Source organism: Myotis lucifugus, unplaced genomic scaffold (assembly GCF_000147115.1).
Source record: "Myotis lucifugus unplaced genomic scaffold, Myoluc2.0 scaffold_90, whole genome shotgun sequence".
NCBI classification, from domain to species: domain Eukaryota; kingdom Metazoa; phylum Chordata; class Mammalia; order Chiroptera; family Vespertilionidae; genus Myotis; species Myotis lucifugus.
In genome coordinates this window covers 4,292,677-4,306,722 of record NW_005871138.1, presented here as the reverse complement: position 1 = coordinate 4,306,722, position 14,046 = coordinate 4,292,677, and positions in this window count along the sequence as shown.

Genomic DNA, 14,046 nt, shown 5'->3' with positions numbered 1-14,046 from the left:
CAGATCAGTGCCTGTGCAATGTTTCTATAGCACGGCTCATTTCACAGACAGGAAAAATGAGGCTTCGACTGAGTGCCCCTTTCCAAATGCTGGAAATGCGTGAAATAAGAGAAACAGGGCACTGTTGTGAGTTCATTATTCTCAGATTATAATCTTCCTACTTTATTTGGGGTGTGGATATTAAAATGTTCCTTCATTTATAATATAATTGTGATAATAAATGTTAGGTTTTTAATAAAGTGATTAATGTCCTTACATTGGGAGGAGAAAAAGGCTTGCCAACCCTATGTCAATTTCCCAAATGTTCTGGAAATGTAAGTGGCAACCTGAATCAAATAGTATATGTGAGGTCAAATAGCTAGTAAAGAGCAGACATGGGATTCGTCTGCTCTTATATCTCCCTTGACCTCAGTATTCTGGCTTGTTAAGCTCTGTTCCAACTTGCAAACCTCTGTAGTATATTATACTTTTTGAAGATTTCCACACCCCAATCTCATTTGATTACTCATTTGTTCATACATTCACCAACCAAGAAGGTTAAGAGCATAGGCTCTGGAGCCAGACTGCCTAGGTACAAGTTTAACCTAGTGGCTGGGTGTGCTTGGCTAAGTTACTGTGAGCTCTCAGTCTCATCTGAAAATGAGGACACGAATAGAATTGCCTCATGAGGTCATCCGAACCATTAAGTGAATGTGTACATGGAAACCACTTAAAACAGTGCCTTGCTCATAGTAAGTGCTATAAAACTATCAGCTCTGAGAACAGTGGCCATTAATATAGATCAGGGGTGGGCAAAATATGGCCCATAAGCCAAATCCAGCTCTCTACCTGTTTTTCTCAATAAAGTTTTATTGGAACACAGCCATGCTCATTTGTTTACATATGTTTGATAGCAGCTTTCAGGTTTCCACAGCAAACATGAGTAGTTGCAAAAGACTGCATGTCTCACAAAGCCTAAAATATTTACAGAAACATTGTCAACCCCTGAGATCTGTAGTGTTCCTATATTCCTGGAGCTTATAATTCTAGAGGGACAGTTAGGCATTAAACAGAAGATGAATACAAATGTCCTATATAATAAAGAGCTAATATGCTAATTAGACCAAACAGCAGAATGACTGTCTGAACGACCTTCCAGATGAAGCCGGGGCTGTGAGGGCCGAGCCCCTTGCATGAATTCAGTGCATCGGGCCTCTAGTACTATTACAATGGCAGGAAGTGCTACCTGGAAGAAGAACGGGAAATTGCAAGAGTGTGTTCTAAACTATAATGGGTAGTCATGGGAGTCTTCCTGCAGACGGATTTTTTTGGCGAAGAAGAGAAGCTGGTCAGGCTCTGAGGCAGTGATGACAATGTGGGTGGGAAGCTGGGGGAGAGAGCACATGGCAATATCAGGGATTAAAGAAGACCTGCTGGGTGTTGGGGGAAAGGGAGTGAGATGATCCTGGTGAGGGAGGTAGGGGCCAAATCATGAACAACCTTGGAGCTTCACTTGAGGAAAATGGGGAGGCATAACAAGATTCTAATAGTGGAATGACATGTCAGATTTGCATTTGAAAAGATAATTCTGGCTATATTAATGGGGAAAAGATTTGATGAGTGTAAGAATGGGAACTGAGGTGGGAGGTAGGGGCATTTTGGTAATCCAGGTGAGAAATGAAGTGGCTTGAACCAAGGTAGTGGCATTAGAAACAAAGAGAAGTGGATATGTTTTTGAGATGTTTAAGAAGTGGGATTTGAGGGGACTTTGTAATGTTTGGGTACAAAGGAATGAGAGTAGATGAGTGCACCATTTTATCAAGATGAAAAGTATAGGGGAGGAATTTTTATGGTAGCAAAGAGAAATTAGGGGCATATTATACTTGAGATGTCTGTGAAACATATAAGTAGAGGTATCTAGGAGGTAATAGTAGGAATCTGGACTCCAGAGAAGAAATTTAGGTTGAAGATACAGAATTGGGAGGCACGGGTATAAGGTGTATGGGTGGCCATAAAGTCATAGGAATGAATGAGATTATGGGAAGAGAGATAATAGAGTAAGGAGGGAAAAAAACCCCAGTAAATCTAGAACTAAACCCTGAGTAATTCCAGTCTTTAAGGACAGGTAGAAAAACATGACCTGTCAAGAGATAAAGAGGAAAAGGAACAAAAGACTATTGTAGAATGGATGCTAAGGGAAGAGGTTATTAAAAGGAGGAGTGGATAACTGTCAAATCCTGCTGGGGGTCTAGCAAAGTATCCATTGAATATTTAGACATGGAGTCATTCTAACTTGCCAGTGAAAACTGAGTGGTGTGTATGGAGGGGAGTGGGAGGCTATGCTATAGGTAGGGAAAGTAGAGCTAGTGTAGAACGCTATTTTAAAAGTTTAGCAGCAAAGGGAGGAGAGAGCAGATGTAGTAGCTGAGCTGGGGAAAGATGTTATTGAGGGAATTTTTTAAAATACATTTTTATTGATTTCAGAGAAGAAGGGAGAGGGAGAGATAGAAGCATCAATGATGAGAGAGAATCATTGATCGGCTGCCTCCTGCACACCCCCTACTGGGGATCGAGCCCACAACCCAGGTAAGTGCCTTTGACCAGAATCGAACCCGAGACCCTTCAGTCTGCAGACCAACACTCTATCCACTGAGCCAAATCAGGTAGGGTGAGGGATTTTTTTTTTATAAAAGAGATATAATCGCATGTTTAAATATTGACAGTATTCTGCTTCTAAAAATTTGTCCTAGAGATATACTCCCCACCATGTGAGTCAAGACACAGGTATGAAGACAGTTGCTGTTTGTAGTGGCAAAAGCCTGGAAACAACCTAAATATTCAGCAACAGGACACTGGCAAAATCACTTATAGGATGTTCACACAATAGAATACTACACAGCTACTCAACAGAACGAGGTAGGTGTGCTGGTATGGAGATAGCCCTTACATACTAACGGTGGGGGAGCAAGTGGCAGAACAGTGTGTCTAATATGTTCTCCTGTATTTATATGCATTTACATTTGTGTGTATGTCTTAGCTCAAGCTGCCATAACAAAATACCATGGGATGGTTTAACCAATGGTAATTATTTTTTCTTGGTTTGCAGACAAGTGCCTTCTAACGGTGTCCCTGTATGGCAGAGAGAGAGAGCTCTCTCAAATCTCTTCTTATAAGGACACTAATCCTATGGGATCAGAACTCCACCCTTATGACCTTATTTAATCTTTTTTATTATTACTGATTTCAGAGAAGAAGGGAGAAGGAGAAAGAGAGAAATAGAAACTTAAATGATGAGAGAGAATCATTGATTGGCTGCCTCCTGTGTGCCCCCCACTAAGGGATGGAGCCTGTACCCCGGCATGTGTCCTGATGGGGAATCGAACTGTGACCTTCTGGTTCATAGGTCAATGCTCAATCACTGAGCCATGCCGGCCAGGCTCATTTAAACTTAATTACTTCCAAAAAGGTCCTAGTTTCACGCAAGGTCCTAGTTTCAAATACAGATTGGGGGTTAGGGTTTTAACATATGAACTTTGGGATGACACAATTCAGTCCCCAACAGTGTATGTGTATAATCTCTGGAAATATATACAAGAATTTGTTTAAATGTTTAATAGAGTGTGATGTGGAAACTAAGGTAAGAAAAAGGTTTATTTTTCATTATATGCTGTTTGTACAATTTTGTTAACATGTGAATTTATTACTTTGTTCATTTAAAACTAGTTTAAAACAAAATCAAAAGGAAAGATCACAGCACATGGTTAAAGTAAAAAAAACTGACAATAAGAAGTGGTGATGAGGATGTGGAGCAAATAGGACAGTGATGGCGAACCTTTTGAGCTTGGCGTGTCAGCATTTTGAAAAACCCTAACTTAACTCTGGTGCCGTGTCACATATAGAAATTTTTTGATACTTGCAACCATAGTAAAACAAAAATGTATATTTTTGATATTTATTTTATATATTTAAATGCCATTTAACAAAGAAAAATCAACCAAAAAAATGAGTTCATGTGTCACCTCTGACACACGTGTCATAGGTTCGCCATCACTGAAATAGGAGCTCTCTTCCTCTGCTAGCAGGAATGCAAGATAGTACAGCCACTTTGGACAATAGTTTGGGAGTATCTTATAAGTTCAACATAAACATAACACACCATATCAAACAGCAATTCCTTTCCTAGAAATTTAACCAAGAGAAATGAAATATATTTCTATACAAAGACTTGTTTGTGAATATACATAGCTGCTTAGTTCATAATAGTCCAAACTGGAGACAACCTCAATGTCTATCAACAGGTGAATGGGTGAACAAGTTGTATTATATCCATTCAATGGAATACTACTTAGCAAAAAAAAAAAAAAAAAGGACATGAGCATAGATGAATGAATTTCACAAACATGCCAGACACAAAAGAGTAAATGCCATCTGGTTCTATTTCTATGACATTCTAGAAAATACTAATATTCTAGAGTGACAGCAAGCAGATCAATAGTTGCTTGGAGTGGGAGGTGCCTGGGGGATTGATTGCAGAGGAATAAAGGGAGTACGTTTCCCAAAGTTTATAACACTGCACTTACAAAGGGTACATTTTTACTATATGAAATTATACCTCAATAAAGTTGATTTTAAAAGTCTAAAGAGGGAGAGGTTGAATATACTATAGGAGGAATCACACATAGTCACATGGGGCACCTGAGCAGTGGAAAGGGTAGGGTGCAGACCCATGTGGATCTGGAAAAAGGAGGTGAGCAAAGTGCAAATGTAGGTGAATTTTTGTGGGGAGTTGAGGCAGGTCCGGGTTTCAGGCTTCTGTTTTCTATGTGAGGAAAGTAAAGTCTCATCCTGCTGAGGATAAGAATGGAAAAGGTTTGAGGAGAGGAAGGATTTGATACAGAGGTAGAGAATGGAAGATCAAGGAGAAGAGACAGCAGAAGCTCTGTACCATGTGGAAGTTGGTGATTGTGAAACTATGGTGGCTCCCATCTGTCCTTTGAGTGTTTTTTTTTCTTAGCATTTTCTGGCTTCTGGTATGCAGGCATGATAAAAGCAAGTCACTTAGGTTCATTCAGGCTTGGGTTTTTGTCAGGTGGTTGGAAAGGATCAGAGAGAAGAGAGATAGAAATGGGGTTTATTTTTACTATTTTTAATATATTTTTTTATTGATTTGAGAGAGGAAGGGAGAGGGAGAGAGAAACATTGATTGGTTGCCTTCTGCATATACCCCAACCATGTACCCCGACCAGGGATTGAACCCACAATCTGGGTATGTGCCCAGACTAGGAATCGAACCAGCGACCTTTTGGTGCACAGGAGGATGCTCAACCAACTCAGCTACACTGGCCAGGGCATAAACTGTGGCTTTAAAGTGGGCAAAAGGGAAAGAAGACAGGTAGGGATAAAATAGAAGGAATGAAGAACTGGATACAGCCCCATTGTTCAGGGGACCAGAGCTCCCTTTCAGGTGACTGAGCAAGCGCACTGGAAAAAAGAGAGTGTGAACAGAGAGGAATGTATCAATTAGCTAGCATAGAAGTGGAGCAGTGCCTGAGGTGGGTATTTCTATAGGGGAATGACATCGTTTACCAAAAACCATACAGCAAAACAATGGTAGGGCTAGGTGTTCTGTTCTTCTGAGTCCAAAGGTTTACTGCCTCTCTTTGGACCTCTCTCTAACATGAAGAAGACCTGAACCCCAAATCAGGCTATGAGACCCAACATTGGGATAATAGAAATGGGACTATACCCCAAAAGCCAGGTAGCAGGTGTCTAGTATGCAAGCGAGCTAAAACACAAGATGGCTCTGCATTCAGAAGCCAGAATGCAGATTTTGGCAGCAAGCTACCTTTTAAATGGGGAAGGAGACCAATGGACCAGTGGAGGGAGTGGGCAGAATGTCTTTGGTCCGTGGGCTTGGAATCAGACCTGTGTTTCTCCATCCCTGAAAGCATGCATCAGTTTGCAATAATATTTTTAATATTATCTGACTAATGCCCATTTTCTCCATTAGCCCACAAGTCCCATGGGTGTAGGGATGATGTCTACTTTGCTCATTTCTATACCACTGGAACCTAACACAGAGCTTAGTATAGAGTAGTTGCTCGATAAATATATGTTAGATGAAGAGGAGTTGTAATTCCAACCCATCTATGTACCAACTATGAGACTTCAAGCAGCAACTTTCGTCAAGGTTTATTTTAAATGTGGCAATGTAGCCTGGCCAGTGTGGCTCAGCGGTTGAGCATTGACCCATGAGCCAGGAGGTCCCGGTTCGATTCCCAGTTAGGGCACCTGCCCAGGGTCAATCCCTAGTAGGGGGCGTGCAGGAGGTAGCCAATCGATTATTTTCTCTCATCATTAATGTTTCTATCCCTCTCTCCTTCTCCCTTCCTCTCTCTGAAATCAATAAAAAATAAAACATATTTTAAATGTGGCAATGCCAATATGCATCTCCTAGCATCCAGTGGGTGCTTAATAACACGTTACAGTCCTCCACCCCCTTTTTCTCCTCTACTCCTCCCTCCCACCTCCTGCCACACCCATTCTGTGGAGTCATAAAACCCAACCCAGGTTGGACTCTCACCTCCCCATTCCCTCCTGGCCAGTCCTTTCTCTCAAGTTGGGGGTGGGGGAGCTGGTATCCCCTACTTCTGGCATCAGGTGTCCCCAACCCCAGAGTGCAGGACTGGGGCCCAAGTGGACCCCGGATCTCGCCAGGTTGTCGTTGCCATGGCAACAGCGACAGTCCCCAGCCACAGGTTCCCTAAGTGACTGGTTACTCTTTAACGTATCCACCCACATTGGGTGATTAGAAGAATCAATAAGATAACCGGGTGGTGGCAGCTGGCTGCACTCCTGCCTTCCTGGTGGACTGGCTCTCACTGCTGCTGTGTGTGGGGCCCCAGCTCCTCCATGCCCCCAGGTCTCCGGCTGGGTGGGTTCGGCCATGGTCAGTGTGAACACGCCCCTTGGGGCTCCAGTGGAGAGTCCCTATGGTGAGTGGGGCCAGCGGTTGGAACTGGGGGAGGACTGAATCGGGCGGGATCATGGTTAAGTTTGGGAAACCATGGGATGCCTCCTTATGTGTTTCTAAGGGGACCAAAGATCCTCTGAAGGCTCTTTTAGAAGGGCTGGAAGCCCAGGGGGGAGCATGTGACTTGCTTTACTAAGCTTTCAAACAGGGGCATGGCGGATTTGGTATGGGAAGTGCTAGGAGAGCCTGCAGGAGTCCTAGCACAGTGGCTTGGCTCATTTCCGCCCAGAGAGACTGCTTTCCTGGGGATGCATACCAGGGGTTCTTCCAAAATTTCACAGGGGGTGGGGCTGGAAGCATCATCCCCACTTTGCCTGGAGGACAAACTAAAGCCCATGGAGAGTCTTGCTGGGCTTGGTTGTTGAGCTGGGTCATGGTCTAGGTGGGATGGGACCCAAGCGGGGAGGTGGCCAGCCCCTCTGATGAGGGCCATCAGCTCTGGATAATTCAGCAAGGGTTAGTGGTATAAAGCAATGCACAGTGTGGGGCGTGGGAAAATGAGAATGATCTCATGCTGGTGTGCAACTTAGATGCAAGGTTAGGGAGATGTGTTACTGATGGTGAAGGATTCGGGCTCTCCTGCTGGGGGGTGACTCCAAAATTGAAAATAACCCAAATGTTGGACCGTAGAGGCTGGGTAAATAGAGCATGATGCATCTTTGGGATGGAATGCTCTCCCAATGGTGGAAAATAAATGCAGGTCTGTGTGCAGATAGGAAAGGACCTCCAAGTTACATTAAGTGAAAAAGTAAGCTGAAGAATTGTGTATAGCATGTTACATTTCTGATAACAAAATGGATATGTGCATATATATGTACAGACGTTTATATTTGCATAGAAAATTAGTGGAAGGGCACAAAGAGACTGGTAACAGTTCTCATGAGGGAGGGTCAAGAGAATGTCTCTTTGTTTTACTCTTTTTTGTACATTTTGGATTTTTTAAAATTAGGTGCCTTTTATAAACCAACTTAAATCACACATATGCACAGAGCTTGGCCTCTGGAACCCTGTAGATCTCAGTTGTAGTTCTGTGACTTTAGACAAATTATTCAACATTTCTGTGCCTTGGTCACCTTATCTCCAAAGTTGAGATGGAGTATCTTAGGATAACTAAAAGAAAGCAAGGGTGTAAGACCTTGGCACCACACACATGGTAAGTTCTCAATAAATAGTACTTAATGTTGTCATTAGTGGAGGACAGATGGCCTCAAGGAAGCAGGGACTGATCTCCTGACTGCTCCAGGAGAGCTCTGATCCACCATCAAGCAGAAGTCTGTGATGCCGTGGCAATAGCAGAAGCTGAAGAATCAAAAAAAGCCTGGGGATCTATCCCACCTTGAGCTAGTCACTTCCCCTCTCTGAATCTATTTCCTCATCTGTAAAGTGAAGAACAACAGGACCTATCTCACAAAAGGTGGTGCGATTAGAGGAGATTGCATAGCTAAAGGGCTGGGCTTGCCTTAGGTGCTTCATACTAATTTAAAACACAGTCGCCAGAAGAAGACTCATTGTGGCTGGTCAGATTCTGGAGGAGAGCTCCAGGCTACAAGCCCAGGCTAGGGCCGTAGAGTTCCTCCCAAAGGATAATGTACCTACAGCCTCTCACCATATCCGAGGTCTGTCCACTTTGTAGGATGTCCACTCCCATCCCTTCATCCTAGCCTCTGTGCAGTGCTAATAACATAACAAGTATTCAACAAACATTGGTTGGATGATTGGATGGATGGATGTTCTGTGTCTCTTACTTTATTTATTCTCATAATAGTTGTCTAGCAACATCTCTGCTTTAACTTACTAGATGCTTGTCACATACCTCCCCATTAGTTGTGCCAAACAAAAATGTCTCCAGACATTTCCAAATGTGTCCTGGATACATATAACACCACTGTGTTGTAGGGAAGCAGGAATAGCTGCTGGATAGTGTCTGCCATGATTTAGCATACTGTGACTCTTATGTTGTAGTATTTGCTTTGGGTGCCAGGATATAGCCCAGCACCAAGTTCAGGGCCAATCTTAGCCATGTAAGGATAGGATGCTGTGCATATCTGTGTGCCAACCTGACTCCTGGCTTTGTTATATCCTACACTTGTTTTCCTTTCAGTAAGCTTCCCTTGAGTATATATTTTGAGCCTTCGAGAGTTTGTCATTTTTGTAAGCATTTCAAATCTCGAGGGAAAGGTCAGTATTTGTCTAACTTTTCTTGTTATACTCCTCGCTGCCACAGGTCCTGGCCCCATGTAGATTTTGATGGAGTTTATATTATTCAACGAATGAATGGATAAATGAATGAATGAATGAATGAATGAATATATGGATGGGTGTATAGGTAGATGGTTTGATAAATGGATGTGATGTGTTGATGGATGGATGGAATTGAACAGAATGAAATGGAATGGAGAGATTGATGGATGATGGATAGATGGATGGATGGATGGATGGATGGATGGATGGATGGGACCAATGGATTAATGAATAATTGGGAAGATAGATAGGTGGGTATATGGGTGGATGGATTAATGAATAGATGTGATGTGTGGATGGGTGGGTATGGTGGGGATGATGGATGGATGGATGGATGGGTAGATAGGATGTATGGATGTAATGTGTGGATATGATGAGTGGGTGAATAAGTAACTAGATAGATGGGTGGATGGATGAGGTGATGGATGGGTGAGTAGATGAAAAGATGGATAGATGGATGAGATGGGTTAGGCTGGGCTGGGATAGCAGTACTTGTAAGTACACAGAACAGGACAAGTAAGGAGACAGGGTGATTTGGCCACTGGTCAACAATCCTCCATCAGGGCACTGTATCTGTTTCTAAGTGCTAGATGAGCCTGGGTACATACGAGTAGGCCTAGTTCCTTTGATCAGAGACTGTTGTCAGAGGAGTTTGGTTAAGTGGCCCACCCACTTATAGCTATACAATGGTGGACACTTAAGCAAGCTGATCCTCAATTCTTCATCCATCAAATGAACCTTGGTTATTGTGAAGGACAAAGGTAAACTATAAAGTGCTTTGTCTCCCTAAAGGGTTGATGGGCCCAAAGTAGGACAGGACCGCAGATACTGCGGGCTATGGGATTGTATCAGGCATCAGGCATGCTGCTCCCTCCCCTCATTCCCAAAATAGTCTCCCCACCCTTTTCCCCTTTCACCCTGTCCACATCATCTTGCCATCCTACCTCAGTTTCAGTTTGATCCCCTATGGTTCAATGGGTCACAAACCTGGCTGCATGTGGGAAACTTTTTAAAACTGACCTATTTGGGGGCTCCACTTCAGACTTGGTGAAACAGAGTTTCATGGGATGACTTCCAAGAATCGTTAATTTTTTGTTAAGTTCCTTATATGATTTTGGCTATTGGGTCAGCTGGAATTCGGAAACCATTGCCTTACTTTGTCTCATTTATAAAAGGAGGCCATGGATGCCCAGAGTGCCTCTTGTCTCTACTTGGAAGGCTTTTACATCTATTCATTGTTCACCTGTTCATTTCTTCAATGAACAACTACTGGGGGCTTATTGTATGCAAGGCATTCTGCTTGGCACTGGGGAATGTAGAATAGAATGTGGCTTCATATCTTGCAGAGTGCCCAATGTGGTGGGGTAGACAGACCAGCAGCAATCAAAGACAGTGCCGTGATCTGACAAATAGGGCACTAAGGGAACCAAAAGGACTTAGGGAAAGGGGAAGGGAGAGGTCAGAGACCTCTGACCCTGGGGTAGTGGATTGATATCTAAGCTGAAACTAGAAGAAGAGAGGGAGGAGGAACAGCAAATACAGAGGCCGAGAGCCTGGCCATAAACTGCACTGATTTTTACCCACATTTGACTGCAACTAAACCAATTTTTATTGAAGTATCTTAGGACTTTTCTGATTCTTTCATGAATGATTTATCTTGTTCCTAAAAAGATTGTGAGATGCCCCCTGGCCGGGTAGCTCAGTTGGTTAGAGCGTCGTTCCAATACGCCAAGGTGGCGGGTTTCATCACCAGCCAGGGTACGTACAAGAAACAACCAATGAATTTATAAATGGGTGGAACAGAGAAGTGATGTTTCTCTAAGTCAATAATAAAAATAAAGATTATGAGGTGCTTAAGTGCAGGAACTATGCCTTCCATTTTTTTTTCTGACTCACATGCCTCCAGCATAAGGGTAGGCCCGAGAAGAAGTAGTAGTTTGTTTCTATTTAACCCCCTGTTATGTAACGACCAGGATGCTGGTTACTTTATATGTTTCCTCTATTTGATCTTTGCAATAACCCATCGAGGTGGGAAGTATTATCCCCATTTTATAACCAGGTAAATTAAGATTCAGAGTTGTTAAACAAGTTTCCCTGCATCACACAGCAAATGCGTGATTAAAATCTATTCATACCAAATCTCCATTCTTTTACCTATACTGTTACCTCTTATAGTAGCATCTAAAGGGCTATATAATAGCAGCTCAGACTCACAGTCAGAGTCAGACTGCCTAGGCTCAAATTGCCATCTACTAGCTGTGTAGCATTGGGTAAATTACTTAATTTCTTTCTTTGTTTGTTTGTTTGTTGTTCATCCTCACCCGAGAATATATTCTTCTTTTCTTTCTCTCTCTCTCTTTCTTTCTTTCTTTCTTTCTTTTTTTTTTTTTTTTTTTTTTTTTTTTAGAGAGAGAGAGAGAATGGAAGGGAGAGGGGAGAGACACAAAGAGAGAAACATCGATGCCTCCTTTACGTGCTCTGACTGGGGCAGGGGATCAAGCCTGCAACCGAATCAAACTTGACTGGAATCAAACCCGTGACCCTTCAGTCTGTAGGCATATGCTCTAACTACTGAGCAAAACTGGCTAAGGCAAATTAATTTCTGTGCCTCAGTTTCTTCATCTGTCTATTGGGCTGATGATAATAACATCCACTTTATAGGGTTGTGAGAATTAAATGAGATTAATATGTAAAGTGCTATGTGTCTGGCACATAGAAAGTGTTATGTAAATTCTAACTATTGTTATTATTATTGTTATTATACCTACTGTGCAAAAGGGACTGAATGCTTACTGTATACAAGGCATTATTTAGCTGTTGTGGAACAAATAGAATGAGGGATATGCAACTGGTTCCAGGATGCAACTGTCTAGCTGGAGAATCAGGACAAAGCTTAGTTTTAAGCCTTCAGATGCTCTCAAATGTCTGGGGTTTGTTCTCAGTGCCTGGTCTATGATTTGGGCCTGTGGGGAGCAAATGGGAAGCATAGAGATGGAGGGAACAGACCTGCACTGGCCACAGACCTGGGAAATGGCTCTGGCCCAGGGCAGCTGTTTGTGGCCTCTAGTCCTTCTGCTGGCTCTCGCCTCTTCTTTTGAGAAATGGAGGAGGCATGTGCCTTACTCAGTGATCATCACACAATATTCATTGGAGGAGTCAGTAAAGATGCTTCAACCATAGAAGCTCCATTTTGACTTTTCAATGAAACATTTAATGAAAGGAACTATGGTTCAAAAATGTTCAGGGAAGCCCTAACCGGTTTGGCTCAGTGCATAGAGCGTCGGCCTGCGGACTGAAGGGTCCCAGGTTCGATTCCCGTCAAGGGCATGTACCTTGGTTGCAGGCACATCCCCAGTAGGAGGTGTGCAGGAGGCAGCTGATGTTTCTCTCTCATCGATGTTTCTAACTCTCTATCCCTCTCCTTTCCTCTCTGTAAAAAATCAATAAAATATATTTTAAAAAAAATGTTCAGGGAAGCAGAGGACCAGACCAGTATGTTTCAAACTGCCATCTTGAGCCATTAATGGGTCACACAATTTATTGGGTTGCATTAGTTAGAACTATACTAGCTAACGAACAAACACCCAAAAATGTAAATTAGAAGTTTATTTACCTCTGTCTCAGAGTGACCCAGGGATCCCGGAAGTGACCCTAGTCCAGAGTGACAGTTATCATTTCTACTCACATTCTATTGGTGAGAACTAGTCACTTGGCCTTGGCAAGTGAAGAGGATTCTGGGATATGTGGTCCCTAGCAAGCAGCTGTTTTCCCAGAAATAGCTCTAAACTATTGGGAATGGGGAGGGGGGGTATGCATGAATTTGTTGGTATACAGTTGACCACTTCTGCCATGAGGTCATGTGTGTTCACATGCGCGCGCACACACACACACACAGAGTCAAATATATATGTGAATATATAATTTTTACAACAAATATTTTATTTTATTGATTTTTTACAGAGAGGAAGGGAGAAGGATAGAAAGTTAGGAACATCGATCAGCTGCCTCCTGCACACTCCCTACTGGGGATGTGCCCACAACCAAGGTACATGCCCTTGACCGGAATCGAACCTGGGACCCTTGAGTCCGCAGGCTGATGCTCTATCCACTGAGCCAAACCAGTTAGGGCAAATATTTTAATTAAAAAGTGCATAGAGTGATATATAGTGTTAAAGCAATTGTGACAGAATGCTACCAATTGGTGAATCTTGGTGTGAATACATGAGTGCTCACTGTACTATTCGTTCAACCTTTAGTAGGTTTGAAATTTTTCAAAGTAAAATGTTGGGGAAAAAGTAATTATTAAAATTTGCTAGACCAATAAATAATATAAAATAAGAAATAAGTAGAATAAGACTTAATTTAAGCTTAAGAGTTTTGAAATGTAACTTTAATATAGGGGCTGGTAAATTTTTCTATAGAAGACCAAATAGTAAATATTGCAGGTCAGATGGGATTTGTGGCAACTACTCAGCTCTGCTTTTGTAGCAAAATTAAAGCCATAGGCAATAAATAAATGAATGGGTGTGGCTGTGTTCTAATAAAACTTTATTTTTATTTATTTATTAAAGAGGCACACTAGCCAGGCCCCAATAAAACTTTATTTGTAAAAACAGGCAGTGGGCCAGATTTGGGCCCAGGGAATATAGTTTGCTGACTTTTGCTTTAAATATCAAATATTATTTTAAAAAAGCTTTTGAAGCACATATGTTTGATTTTAGGCAGATATAGTATTCCTATAGTGCAGTTCAACAGTATTCATAAGAAATTACAAATCAGCAGCATCCAAGCTG